Source organism: Cebus imitator, unplaced genomic scaffold, assembly GCF_001604975.1.
Source record: "Cebus imitator isolate Cc_AM_T3 unplaced genomic scaffold, Cebus_imitator-1.0 Scaffold125, whole genome shotgun sequence".
NCBI classification, from domain to species: Eukaryota; Metazoa; Chordata; class Mammalia; order Primates; family Cebidae; genus Cebus; species Cebus imitator.
In genome coordinates, this window is record NW_016107440.1 from 2279030 (window position 1) to 2291156 (window position 12127).

Genomic DNA, 12127 nt, shown 5'->3' on the forward strand with positions numbered 1-12127 from the left:
TTACACTTTTCTGTATTTGCCATAATATATACACTAGGCCCATATTACTCTGAGTATAAGGCGGCAGGAGGTTGAAAACATCTCCAATGTCCTCGGTTTCCTTTCCAGTCCTTAGCATCAGGTTGATTTCCTCCAGGCCTCTTCCTGAAAGTTCTGCAGGTGACGCAGGGCGCTCCAGGCGCTCAGCCCGGCGCGGGCCGCAGAGAAGATTCGAGAGGTCGCGGGCCGGGGGGCGGTGTCAGGCGAGGGCGGGTTTCCGCGCTGCTCCCCCACCAACGCCCACGGCCCACCGCGCACCGCCGCGAGTGAGGACGAGGCTGCTGGGCAGCGCCTGTACGCTGGGTCGCCGGGGCCGCGGCCCCCCTGCAGCGCGGGGCGAGTTCCTGGAAAGGCTGCGTTCAGGCTGCGTTCGCGCTCCCCGGCCCTGCCCGCGAGGCGGGGACCACCGGCTGCCCAGCGGCCCCCTCGACCATCCCCCGCTCGGTCCTCAACCCCGGCTGCGGCCAGCGAAAGCGCCCAGGCCTGGGAGGGAGAGGGACGCCCCTTCCGCCAGCTCAGTCCGCTGGGCGCGGGGCCGGGAGGGCGCGGCCGGGACGTGCCGGGGCCCACGGAGGCCTCCGCCCCACCCCGGCGCGCCGCCTGCAGGGGAGACCGGGCAGGGTGCCCCCGCCGCCCAGGGCGCTCGCTGTGGGCCGCCAGCCATGCGCAGGGAACTGGGCGAGGGGGCGGGCCGCGATCCCGGCGCCCGGCAGGCTGTGCCCGCGGCCCCAAAGCTCAGGCCTCGCTCCTGGCTACTCGACCGGCGCCCGTGTCTCGGATTCCTGCTCGGCCGGGGATCGGATCGGAATCGGGGAGCCAAGTCGAGCGCGCGCACTGGCGTCAGTGTGGACCGCGGGGGAAGCTGCCGGGACTGGCCCCTGGCGCGCGCCCTGGCACGGGGCCAGATCCCCAGGCAGACCGGAGCGCTGGGACGAGGGGTGCGTGGCTAGTCCTCGGCCTGCAGAGGCCCCCTCCTTACCCTGGCTCTGTTTTTCTTTTTCTTTCTTTTGTTTGTTTATTTATTTATTTATTTATTTATTTATTTTGAGACAGCGTCGCTCTGTCGCCCAGGCGGAGGGGCGGGGCGGGGGGGGGACCGGGGCGTGATCTCTGCACTCTACAGCTCTAAGCTCCTATGTTCAAACGATCCAGCTGCCCCAGCCTCCTGAATAGCTGGGACTACACACCACATCCAACTAACTTAAAAAAAAACTTTTTGTAGAGACAGGTTCCTGCCATCGGGTTTGCCCAAGATGTTCTCGAACTCCTGGTCTCAAGCGATCCTCCCGCCTCAGCGTCCTAAAGGGCTGGGATTTCAGACATGAGCCACCGCTCCTGGCCCACCGGGCTTTTTTTCTACCTCAACTTCTTTGTCTAAGTCTGATCCACCAAAGGCCTTGGACTCGTCCTTCGCCTCCATCTGTACAGCCGGCCCTGCAGGTTCACCCCCATGCCCTGCAGACACACATGCCCAAGGCGAAATCCAAGGTTACTTCCACTCTGACAGTAGGACAAGATCCTGCCCTCTCACTGTCACCACGGAATATGCCCAAAGGCAAGAAGAGTTGACTCTTGCTCTGTCACCCTGGGCCCACTGCTGCGTTAATTTGCAGGGCCCAGTGCAAAAATGAAATTGAACTGAGATTGAGCTACTAAACTCCAGCCTGGGTGACAGAGCCAGACGCTGTGTCAAATAAATAAATAGAGACAGGATCTCACTCTGTTGCCCAGGCTGGAGTGTAGTAGAATGATCATGGCTCACTAAAGCCTCCACCTCCCAGGCTCGAGGGACTCTCGTACCTCCGCCTCCCGAGTAGCTGGGGCCAGTGCATGCCACCATGCCTGGCTGATTTTTTTCTTCTTCTTGTTGTAGAGATGGGGCCTCCCTATGTTTTCCAGACTGGTCTCGAACTCCTGGAATCAAGTGATCCTCCCACCTCGGCTTCCCAAAGTGCTGGGATGACAAGCATGAGCAACCCTGCCTGAGTTTGCCTTCCTCTCCCCTCCCGTTCTTCCTTCGTTCCTTCCTTCCTGCTTCCTTCCTTCTTCCTGTCTTTCTTCCGCACTCCCTCCCTCTCTTCATTCCTTCCCTCCCTCCCTCCTTTTTCCTTCCCTCCCTTCCTTTCCCCTTCTTATCTCTTTTTTTTTTCTTTCCTCCCTTCCCTGCCTCCTTCCTTCCTGAGCAAAAAGTAAACCGAAACCTGGGACCCTCCTAGGTCAGGATGCTTTGCAGCTAATCAGGTGGAACACTCCGGAAGCCAGGCTTGCCAGCAGCCTTTCAAAGCAGCTCCTCACAAAATATTTCAGTAATTAGAAAGTGCTTAGAAGTAATTTTACCATGGTGAGACCAGGCAGGCATCATCCTAATCAAATCATGAAAGTGAACCCACAGGTAATGAGAGAAGTTGACACTGTGTGCCACCCGGTGAAACCCAATGAAGAGTGGCGGCATGACTTCTGCCACGTTTCTGTCAAAGATGCAGGACCCAGGTCTTATCATGAGGGAACGCTAGACATACCCAAATTGAGGGACAGCCTACACAATGGGCTGAAATAGTCAAAAAGTCAAGGCCTTGAGAGCCAAGGAAACTTGAGCTGCCCCAGATGGAAGGAGATTCAGCAGAGCGACTGTGTCCAACGTGTGATGGTTATGCTGTAAAGAATGTCACTGAAATCTGGGTGCGGTGCACTTTGGGAGGCCAAGGCAGGCAGATCACTTGAGGTCAGGAGTTCAAGACCAGCCTGGCCCACATATAATTTTGGATATTCTCTACTGAATATCCAAAAATTAGTCGGGTGTGGTGGTGGGCGCCTGTAATCCCAGCTACTTAGGAGGCTGAGGCAGGAGAATCACTTGAACCTGGGAGGCGGAGGTTGTAGTGAGCTGAGATTGTGCCAGTTCACTCCAGCCTGGGTGATAGTATGAGACTCCATCTCAGAAAAAAAAAATGTCATAGAAGCCACAGGTGAAACGTGAATGAGTCTTTGGGCAGAGAATAGGTGAGTTATTTTGTTTGATTCTTTCAGTCTAATTTCCTGTACATTTGAAATTATTTCAGAATAAAAAGAAAAAAAGTTTACCATCACAATCCCTTCTCCACACCAGCTTTCCCTCTAGACTTCGGTCAATAGCAGCGGTGTTCCCTGAGTCACCGGAGCTTAAACACCTGGCATCACGTTTGATTCCTGTCCCATCCCTCCCTGCCCACTTCCCCACCACCCTCACAACAAGTCCTGCCAATTCTTCTTAAAACGGCTCTCACAGGCAGGCACGGTGGCTCACGCCTGTAATCCCAGCACTTTGGAAGGCCAAGGCAGGTGGATCACCTGAGGTCAGGAGTTCGAGACCAGCCTGGCTAACATGGTGAAACCCCGTCTCTACTAAAAATGCAAAAAATTAGCTGGGTATGGTGGTGAGTGCCTGTAATCTCAGCTACTCAGGAGGCTGAGGCAAGAGAATCGCTTGAACCGGGGAGGTGGAAGTTGCAGTGAGCCAAGATTGCGCCACTGCACTCCAACCTGGGCAACAAGAGTGAAACTCTGTCTTAAAAAACATGCCACTCACATAGCTGCCTTTTAAATTAAATCTCCAAATTAAAAAAAAAAAAAAAAGACTCTACCTACCTTGCATAATCATTTTAAGGAGGGTCTGTGAGAAGAATTTGTATACCTAGAGTACTGTATAAATACAAGATCTTCTTGCGCTAACTCAAGCCGGGATTACGGCTGTTTACTACCGCAGTCTCCTAACTGGTCGTCCTGTCTCTCCTGGCTCTCTTCACCAATTCATTGTGTATATGGTTACCGGAGTAATCTGCCTAAAAGCACATGTTATCCTTTCAAGACCTTGCTTCCCACGGTCCACTAAAGGACTTAATCCACGTTCCCTGGGAAGACTGCAGTCTACGAGCTGAACCAAAATGGTCTGCCCTTGTACCAGATGACCCTGACCTTTCCCCAGTTCATAGAGAAAAGTTAATGGAACTTTCTCAGTTTGTAAATATTTTTTCCCTATATGTACTTGTTTTTCTGTAGTAATAAGTCCAAGTTTTCATCTGCTAGCCTTGTAGATGACAAAATGAATGAACAAGCAGCAAATAAATCACAACGATTTGGCCACAGCAGATCACATTTAACTTCTATAGCTTGGTTTTCTCATGGGCACACGTGGTTGTGATTTTTATAATGCACATCAATTAATTATACAGCCATTTTCTTTATTAAAAAGCGTTTCTGTTTGTTTCACGATGGAATGCAATATATCAACATTTTATCATGACTAACTTAGAGAAAACAAATACTTGGCTTCTTATTCAGTTTTTCCAGTCATATCGTGGCTACTCCCCTTGATAGCAAAGTTGTCTAATCTCTGTTCAAGTTTGCTTTCTTATTTGTTTGCTTTGCATAAACCAGTCCATATCCGCCGTTCTCCCCTGCTCCTGTTTGCAGAAACCTTCCCAACCTTAAAAGACCAGATTAACTCTCTACTTGGTGAAAACTTCAAAAATCACGACGACTCCTTCCAACTCAGAGCATGTCTTGCTTCTGCTAGTCATCTAGCACGTAATCAAGTACTGCCTTGTGGATTCTCACTTTTCTTGTGTGCCCAGCTACAGTCAACTCATTCTTCTGGCCGGGCACAGTGGCTCACACCTGTAATCACAGCACTTTCCAAGACAAAGGTGGGTGGATCACCTAAGGCCAGGAGTTCGAGAACAGCCTGACCAACATGGTGAAACCGTATTTCTACTAAAAACATACAACATTAGCTGGGCTGGTGGTGCATGGCTGTCATCCCAGCTACTCGGGAGGCTGAGGCAAGAGAATCGCTTGAACCCGAGAGGTAGAGCTTGCAGTGAGCCAAGATCGCACCACTGCACCCTAGCCTGGGTGACAGGGCAAGACTCTGTCTCAAAATAAAGTAAAATATAAAATAAAATTAAAAACTCAAGTCTTCTACTACTTGTCAATGCAAGGACACTTTTTGAGACCGAGTTTTACTCTTGTTGCCCAGGTTGGAGTGCAATGACGTGCTCTTAGCTCACCGCAGCCTCCGCCTCCCGGGTTCAAGTGATTCTCCTGCCTCAGCCTCCCAAGTAGCTGGGATTACAGGCATGCACCACCACACCCAGCTAATTTCGTATTTTTCGTAGAGACAGGGTTTCACCATGTTGGCCAGGCTGGTCTCGAACTCCTGACCTCAGGTGATCCGCCTGCCTCAGCCTCCCAAAGTGCTGGGATTACAGGGGTGAGCTACTGCACCCAGCCTGCAAAGATACTTTCTTTTCTGAATTACAGTGGAAGCAGAGAGTTCAAGTGTTGGGCTAAGAGGAAGTAAGATTGAAAATCTGCTGAGAACTTTGTTAAGAGTTCTGACTTTGTTTTGCAGGACAGGGTTTCCTACTTTACAAGCTTTAATGTACATATGAATGGAGGGAGAGCTTATGAAACATGCAGATTCTGTGCTTGCCTCGGCAGCGCATATGCTCCGGTCGAAATGATACAGAGATTAGCATGGCTCCCGCGGGAGGATGACGCGCCAATCCATGAAGCATTCCATATCTTTAAAGAGATCACGCTGATTCTGATTCATTAGGCTTGGGGTGGGGACCAGGCTTCTGCATTTTCCAATATGTGCCCCATTAATGCCAATGCATTTTATCTCCTAGCCTTGTAGATGACAAAATGAATGAGCAAGTGGCAAATAAATCAAAGATTTGGCCACAGCAGATCATATTTACTTCGATAGCTTGGTTTTCTCATGGGCATGTAAGAATCACCCCATAGCAAGGCTGCAGGAAAAGAGGAGACAAATGTATCCTTCTTTAAAGATGGGAGGGACTTAGAAAAAAAACTGCTCGGCGCGGTGGCTCATGCCTATAATCCCAGCACTTTGGGAGGCTGAGGCAGGCGGATCACGAGGTCAAGAGATTGAGACCATCCTGGCCAACATGGTGAAACCCTGCCTCTACTAAGAATACAAAAAATAGCTTGGTGTGGTGGCGTGTGCCTGTAATCCCAGCTACTCGGGAGGCTGAGGCAGGAGAATTGCCTGAACCCGGGAGGTGGAGGTTGCAGTGAGCCGAGATCGCCCCACTGCACTCCAGCCTGGCATCTGGCAACAGAGCAAGAATTTGTAAAAAAAAAAAAAAAAAAAGAAAACGATCAAAGACTAAAACTTTAGTATTTTATGAAAGTCTGTATGCCACTCATATGATGTCGAAAAAACCTGTCGGATTATATTTACTTTAACAACATGCAGCAATTGGAATGTAGATACTGTGGAGGGTTTCGGCAGCAGCCTTCCAGAAGTCTGGGCTAGAGCCTTCATCAACCCAATGTGACTCTGCTTCCTTGACTCACCCTCCAATCCTCACCCATTGTGTTTTTTTGTCACCAAGTTCCAACATTTTAATCCCTTCCTTCCTTCCTCCCTCCCTCCCTGTCTTTCTTTCTTTCTGATGGAGTCTCGCTCTGTCGCCAGGCTGGAGTGCAGTGGCACAATCTGGATTCACTGCAACCTCAAGCAATTCCCCTGCCTCAGCCTACTAAGTAGCTGGGACTACAGGCACATGCCACCACACCTAGCTAATTTTTTGTATTTTATAGAGACGGGGTTTCAACAGGTTGGTCAGGATACTCTCCATCTCCTGACCTTGTGATCCACCTGCCTGAGTCTCCAAAAGTGCTGGAATTACAGGTGCGAGCCACCGTGCTCGGCCTCCATTTTGAGATGGAGTCTCACTCTGTCACCCAGGCTGGAATGCAGTGGTGTGATCTTGGCTCACTGCAACCTCCACCTCCCAGGCTCAAGCAGTTCTCATGCCTTAGCCTCCTAAGTAGCTGCAATTACAGGCATGTGCCACCATCCTCAGCTAATTTTTTGTTGCGGTTGTATTTTCTGTAGGGATGGGTTTCACCATGCTGGTCAGACTGGTCTCGAACTCCGGACCTCAAACAAGCTGCCTGCCCCAGCCTTCAAAAGTGCTGGGATTACAGGCATGAGCTACCTCGCCCAGCCTAATCCATTCATTCATTCTCATCAAGACCACCGTCTTTAATCTAGTCCCTAAATTATTGCTGCAGCATCTAAAGTGATTTATCTACCTGCGGTTTCTCCCCTCAGATCTATCCTATACCTCACTAATCTTCTAAAAATATTTCTTTTATCATGTCACTTCTGTTTGCAGGAACCCACAAAGGCTCTGGTAGCGAACTCTTTCCTCCCTTTGCCTCTTGCTTCTCCTGTTACCTCCTCCTCTGTGTCTATCCAAACACCACCCTTCTTGCTTCCGAGCTTACATCAAGATTCACCTTCCTGTGGCCGGGCTTGGTGGCTCACGCCTGTCATCCCAGCACTTTGGAGTCCAAGGCGGGTGGATCACTTGAGATCAGAAGTTCGAGACCAGCCTGGCCAACATGGCGAAACCCTGGCTCTACTAAAAATACAAAAATTACTAGGCATGGTGGCACATGCCTGTAGTCAGCTACTCAGGGGGCTGAGGCAGGAGAATCGCTTGAACCCAGGAGACAGAGGTTGCAGTGAGCTGAGATTGTGCCACTGCACTCCAGCCTGGGCAACAGAGACAGACTGTCTAAAAAAAAAAAAAAAGCCAGGCACCTTCCTTTTGTGTCTGGCTTATTTCACTTGGGGTAATGTCCTCGAGGTTCATCCCTGCTGTAGCATGGGTCAGAACTTCCTTTCTTTTTAAGGCTGCATGATATTCCACTGTATGGATGGGCCACATTTGCTTCTCCATTCATCTCTCCATGGTTCCTTGGGCTGCTTCCACCTCTGGGCTCCTGTGAAGAACGCTGCTGCAAACATGGGTGTACAAACATCTGTTTGAGCTCCGGCTTTCCCTTTTGTATATTTCCCCCGATGTGTGATGACTGGATCACGTGGAAATTCTGTTCAGTTTCTTGAGGAACATCACACTGTTTTTTGTTTGTTTTTTTTGAGATGGAGTCTTGCTCTGTCACCCAGGCTCCAGTGACGTGGTGCAATCTCAGCTCACTGCACCCTCTGCCTCCTAGGTTCAAGCAGTTCTCCTCCCTCAGCCTCCGCATAGCTGGGATTACTGGCACCTGCCACCACGCCCCACTGATTTTCTGTATTTTTAGTAGAGATGGGGTTTCACCATGTTGGCCAGGGTGGTCTTGAACTCCTGGCCTCAAATGATACACCTGCCTTGGCCTTCCAAAGTATTGAGATTACAGGCGTGAGCCACCACACCCAGCCCATACCGGGTTTTTGGTTTTTTCTTTTGCAGCTGCACAATTTTACATTCCCACCAGTAATGCACAAGGGTTCTAATTTTTCCACCTCCTCAACAACTTATTTTCTGTTTTGTTTGTTTGTTGTTGACAACAGCGATCCTAATGGGTGTGACGCGGTTGGTTACTTTTAAAGAGGTTATGTTTCTTTAGAGTGTACGTGTTCAAAAACTGACAATGTGGTTATTTGCCTGAATGATTCTAATGGAATCAAAAACTTGAGTGGAATAAATAAAATAAGTGAGTGATTCTCTAAGGATGTCAGCATATATATTCAAAATTTCTCAGAGCCCCTCTGCAATACTGGTGAAAGCTGTGTTTTCAGGAACGTCAGTCCTGTTTGAGTTTTTGAGCAAATGAGCAATAGTGATGCGCCGTCAACTCAAATAAGAGGGGAAGGAGCGCCCTCTTGCGTCCATTCTCTGCTGGTGTCAGCGACCGCAGAAGCCTGCTGAGAAATGCACTTTTCAGACCTTCTGAAGGCATTCCAGTGACAGTACTACAGTCAAACGCCAATCATGTGCCTACTGCGTGAAAGAAAATGTGAAAATATGGAATGAATGAAACTAGGATCCTTTGAACAATTCCCAGCTTAGTGGAGGAACAAGATACACGTAAAATCACTCGAGTAGAAAACAGATTGAGCAAAATGGACCGAGTATAATGTGAATACAGGAGGATGAAGTCTTCGAAGGGGAGCGAAGTCCAGATTCACATCAGAATGTAAACCTGGCTGGTTAAGGAGGAGCTTGAGATGGCTGTGTGTGTGTGTGTGTGTGTGTGTGTGTGTGCGCGCGCGCGTGCGTGGTGTGGGGCGAGGGAGGGGTTGGTTTTTTGATGGAGTTTCGCTCTGTCACCCAGGCTGGAGTGCAGTGGCACAATCTCGGCTCTCTGCAACCTCTGCCTCCTAGGTTCCAGTGATTCTCCTGCCTCAGCCTCCTGAGTAGCTGGGATTACAGGTGCTCACCACCACGCCCAGCTAATTTTTGTATTTTTAGTGGAAATGGGGTTTCACTGTGTTGGCCAGGCTGGTCTCCAACTCCTGACCTCAAGTGATACGCCCACCTCAGCCTCCCAAAGTGCTGAGATTACAGGTGTTAGCCACCTCACACGGCCAACACTGGGGCTTTTTAATGGTTCCAGCTTCCACTTATATGGACCTGGGAGAGCCAACCACATAGGTCTAGTTGTCAGGTTCCCTAGTCCTTTGGAGCGAGGACCCCAGAACTCACAACTTCCCTGTCTTCTCAGTAGTGCCCTTCCCACAGCTGTCTATCTCTTTTTATTTATTTATTTATTTTGAGACAAAGTCTTGCTCCGTTGCCAAGCGCCAGGCTGGAGCGCAGTGGTGTGTGTCAGCTCACTGCAACCTCCACCACCCAGGTTCAAGCAATTCTCCTGCCTCAGCCTCCCCAGTAGCTGGGACTACAGGCGCGCACCACCACGTCCAGCTAATTTTTGTATTTTTAGTAGAGACGGGGTTTCACCATGTTGGACAGGATGGTCTCGATCTCTTGACCTCGTGATCCACCCGCCTCGGCCTCCCACAGTGCTGGGATGACAGGCGTGAGCCCCCGCGCCCGGCCACAGCTGTCTGTCTCTTGAGTTTCATCCCCTGAACTCTCCCTTTGCCAAAGTGGCTGCTGACAGGGGCGCTGCCTCCATAGCTGCTTCTGTCTGTCACGCACACAAAGAAACTTACATAGGTCCTCTGGTTTTAGGACTTTGCAAATATAATCAGGGTAGGGACAAGTTACAAAGGATTAAGAAACTTTTGAACTTGTTTCTGAGAGGAGCCTTCTGACACCCTCTTAGACCCGAGGAGGTGAGGCTTCCTTCCCTTGGTCTGCATTCTTCTGTCTGTCTCTGTCTCTCTGTCTCTGTCTCTGTCTCTCTCTCTCTCGTAGCATAAGAATGCAAGTGTCCAACATTACAGGCTTGGTAAAATGTGCGCGCGCACGCGTGTGTGTGTGTGTGTGTGTGTGTGTGTTTTGTTCTTTGTTTTGTGTTTGAAATGGAGTCTTGCTCCGTCACCCAGGCTGGAGTGCAGTGGTGCGATCTTGGCTCACTGCAACCTTCACAGCCTGGGTTCAAGCGATTCTCCTGCCTCTGCCTCCCAAGTAGCTAGGATTACAGGTGCTCACCACCATGCCCAGCTAATTTTGTATTTTTAGTGGAGATGGGATTTCATCATGTTGGCCGGGCTGGTCTCAAACTCCTGACCTCAAGTGATCCGCCCTCCTCAGCCTCCCAAAGTGCTGGGATTACAGGCGTCAGCCACTGCACCCGGCCATGCATCCTTCTTTACTGGAGCTAAACTAACCTCTCTTTTATTTGGCTTTTGCTTGTTGGTTTTATTCAGAGACAGTCTTCCTCTGCCACTCAGGCGAGAGTCTCAAATTCCTGTAGCTTTGAACGCCTGGGTGCAAGTGACTCTCCTCCTTCAGCCTCCCAGGTAGCTGGGACTACACCATGCACCACCATGCTCAGCTAATTAAAAAAAATTTTTTGTGTGGACACGTGGTCTCACTAGGTTGCCCAGGCCAGTCTAAAGCTCCTGGCCTCTAGTGATTCTCCTGCCTTGGCCTCCCAAAGGGCTGGGATTATAGGCATTAGCCACCAACCCAAGTCTGGTGCTGACCTCTCCCTCGGAAGAACTGCTTCTCAGCACAAATGCTCAGTGAAGACAGAATCAAAGCATGGCAGGAGATAGGGAGAAATACCCAGGCGGATAGAAACCAGTGTTTCTGAGGAAGCTGGAAGGTGGAAAAAGCAGATCTTCGGAGTCAAACACATCTAGGTTGAAATCCCGGCTCTGCTTCTTTACAGCTGTGGCCACTTTCGGCCCCTGAGGATAAAAATACCTACCTATTACCTCCCAAGATCCTCGTGAAGATAGGGTAAGACAGAGCACAAAAACAGTTTAGGAAGTATGTGGTTTGATAAATACCTGTCTTTCCCCTCGTCCCTCAAACCTCCTTTGTATCCTGAAGTTCCTGTGAGTTTCAGGCTCTGCCTGAGGCTTCTAGGTCAGTTGCACATCAACTGAGACGACTTTTAAGTCAACAAGGGCTGCATGGGAAGCGGAAGCATCGGGGAAGGGACTTCAAATCATCCTATTTTCCTCCCAAGACTCCAGTTTCCCAAGCCAAATAATGGGAGGCCTTCATTTCTCCTCCTCTCTCCTCCTACCTCTAAGAAAGTCCAGGTTCTGCTGTTTCTCCGAAGACATTCTGCAGCCTCGTTTCTCTCCACCGTCCTCCACGGCTTTCAGTTCAAGCCACTGGCACCTCTTCCCCGGAAAGCTGCGATGGCCGCTCCAAACTGGTCTTCAGTGTTGCCCTGTCCCGCATTATCCAGAAGCCAGAGCTCTTTCAAATGCAAGTCCCAGCATGCCACTCTTTCAAATCCCGTCCTGATTGCTCAACTACCTTGGAGATTCCTAACCCCTTAGCATGGCTTGGCTTCCTGCTTGGGCGTTTTCAGCTGTCTCTCTCTTCCAGCCCGGCCGCAGCCCAGCCCCGCTCCCCCAGGCTCCAGCGGCACTGGACATTTTACAAGGACCACTCACAGTGACAAGGGGTTTCCTGGACGTGGAGCTTCTGTTGCTAACGCCGGGACAGCCCTGGGCAAACCAGCATGGTTGGTCACCCAGGTTTGGCTGGGGTTTCTGCTTACTTTATTCTTCTCCTTCCTCTCTCTGGAATGCTTCTCCTTGTACACTCACTTCCTAGTTACTATGAAATACTGTTCATCCTCTCCTGGGCTTTTATTTCCTTTTCTTTTTTTGTTTTTTTTTTTTAGATGAAGT

At 50.2% G+C, this 12127-nt stretch overlaps 1 non-coding gene across 1 annotated transcript; it reads left to right on the forward strand.

Moving 5' to 3' along the window:
• The first annotated feature begins 5501 nt into the window (after window positions 1-5501).
• LOC119472976 lies at window positions 5502-5605 on the forward strand. The gene has a single exon (XR_005202147.1). It is a non-coding gene; the product is annotated as a U6 spliceosomal RNA (small nuclear RNA).
• The last annotated feature ends 6522 nt before the right edge of the window (window positions 5606-12127 follow it).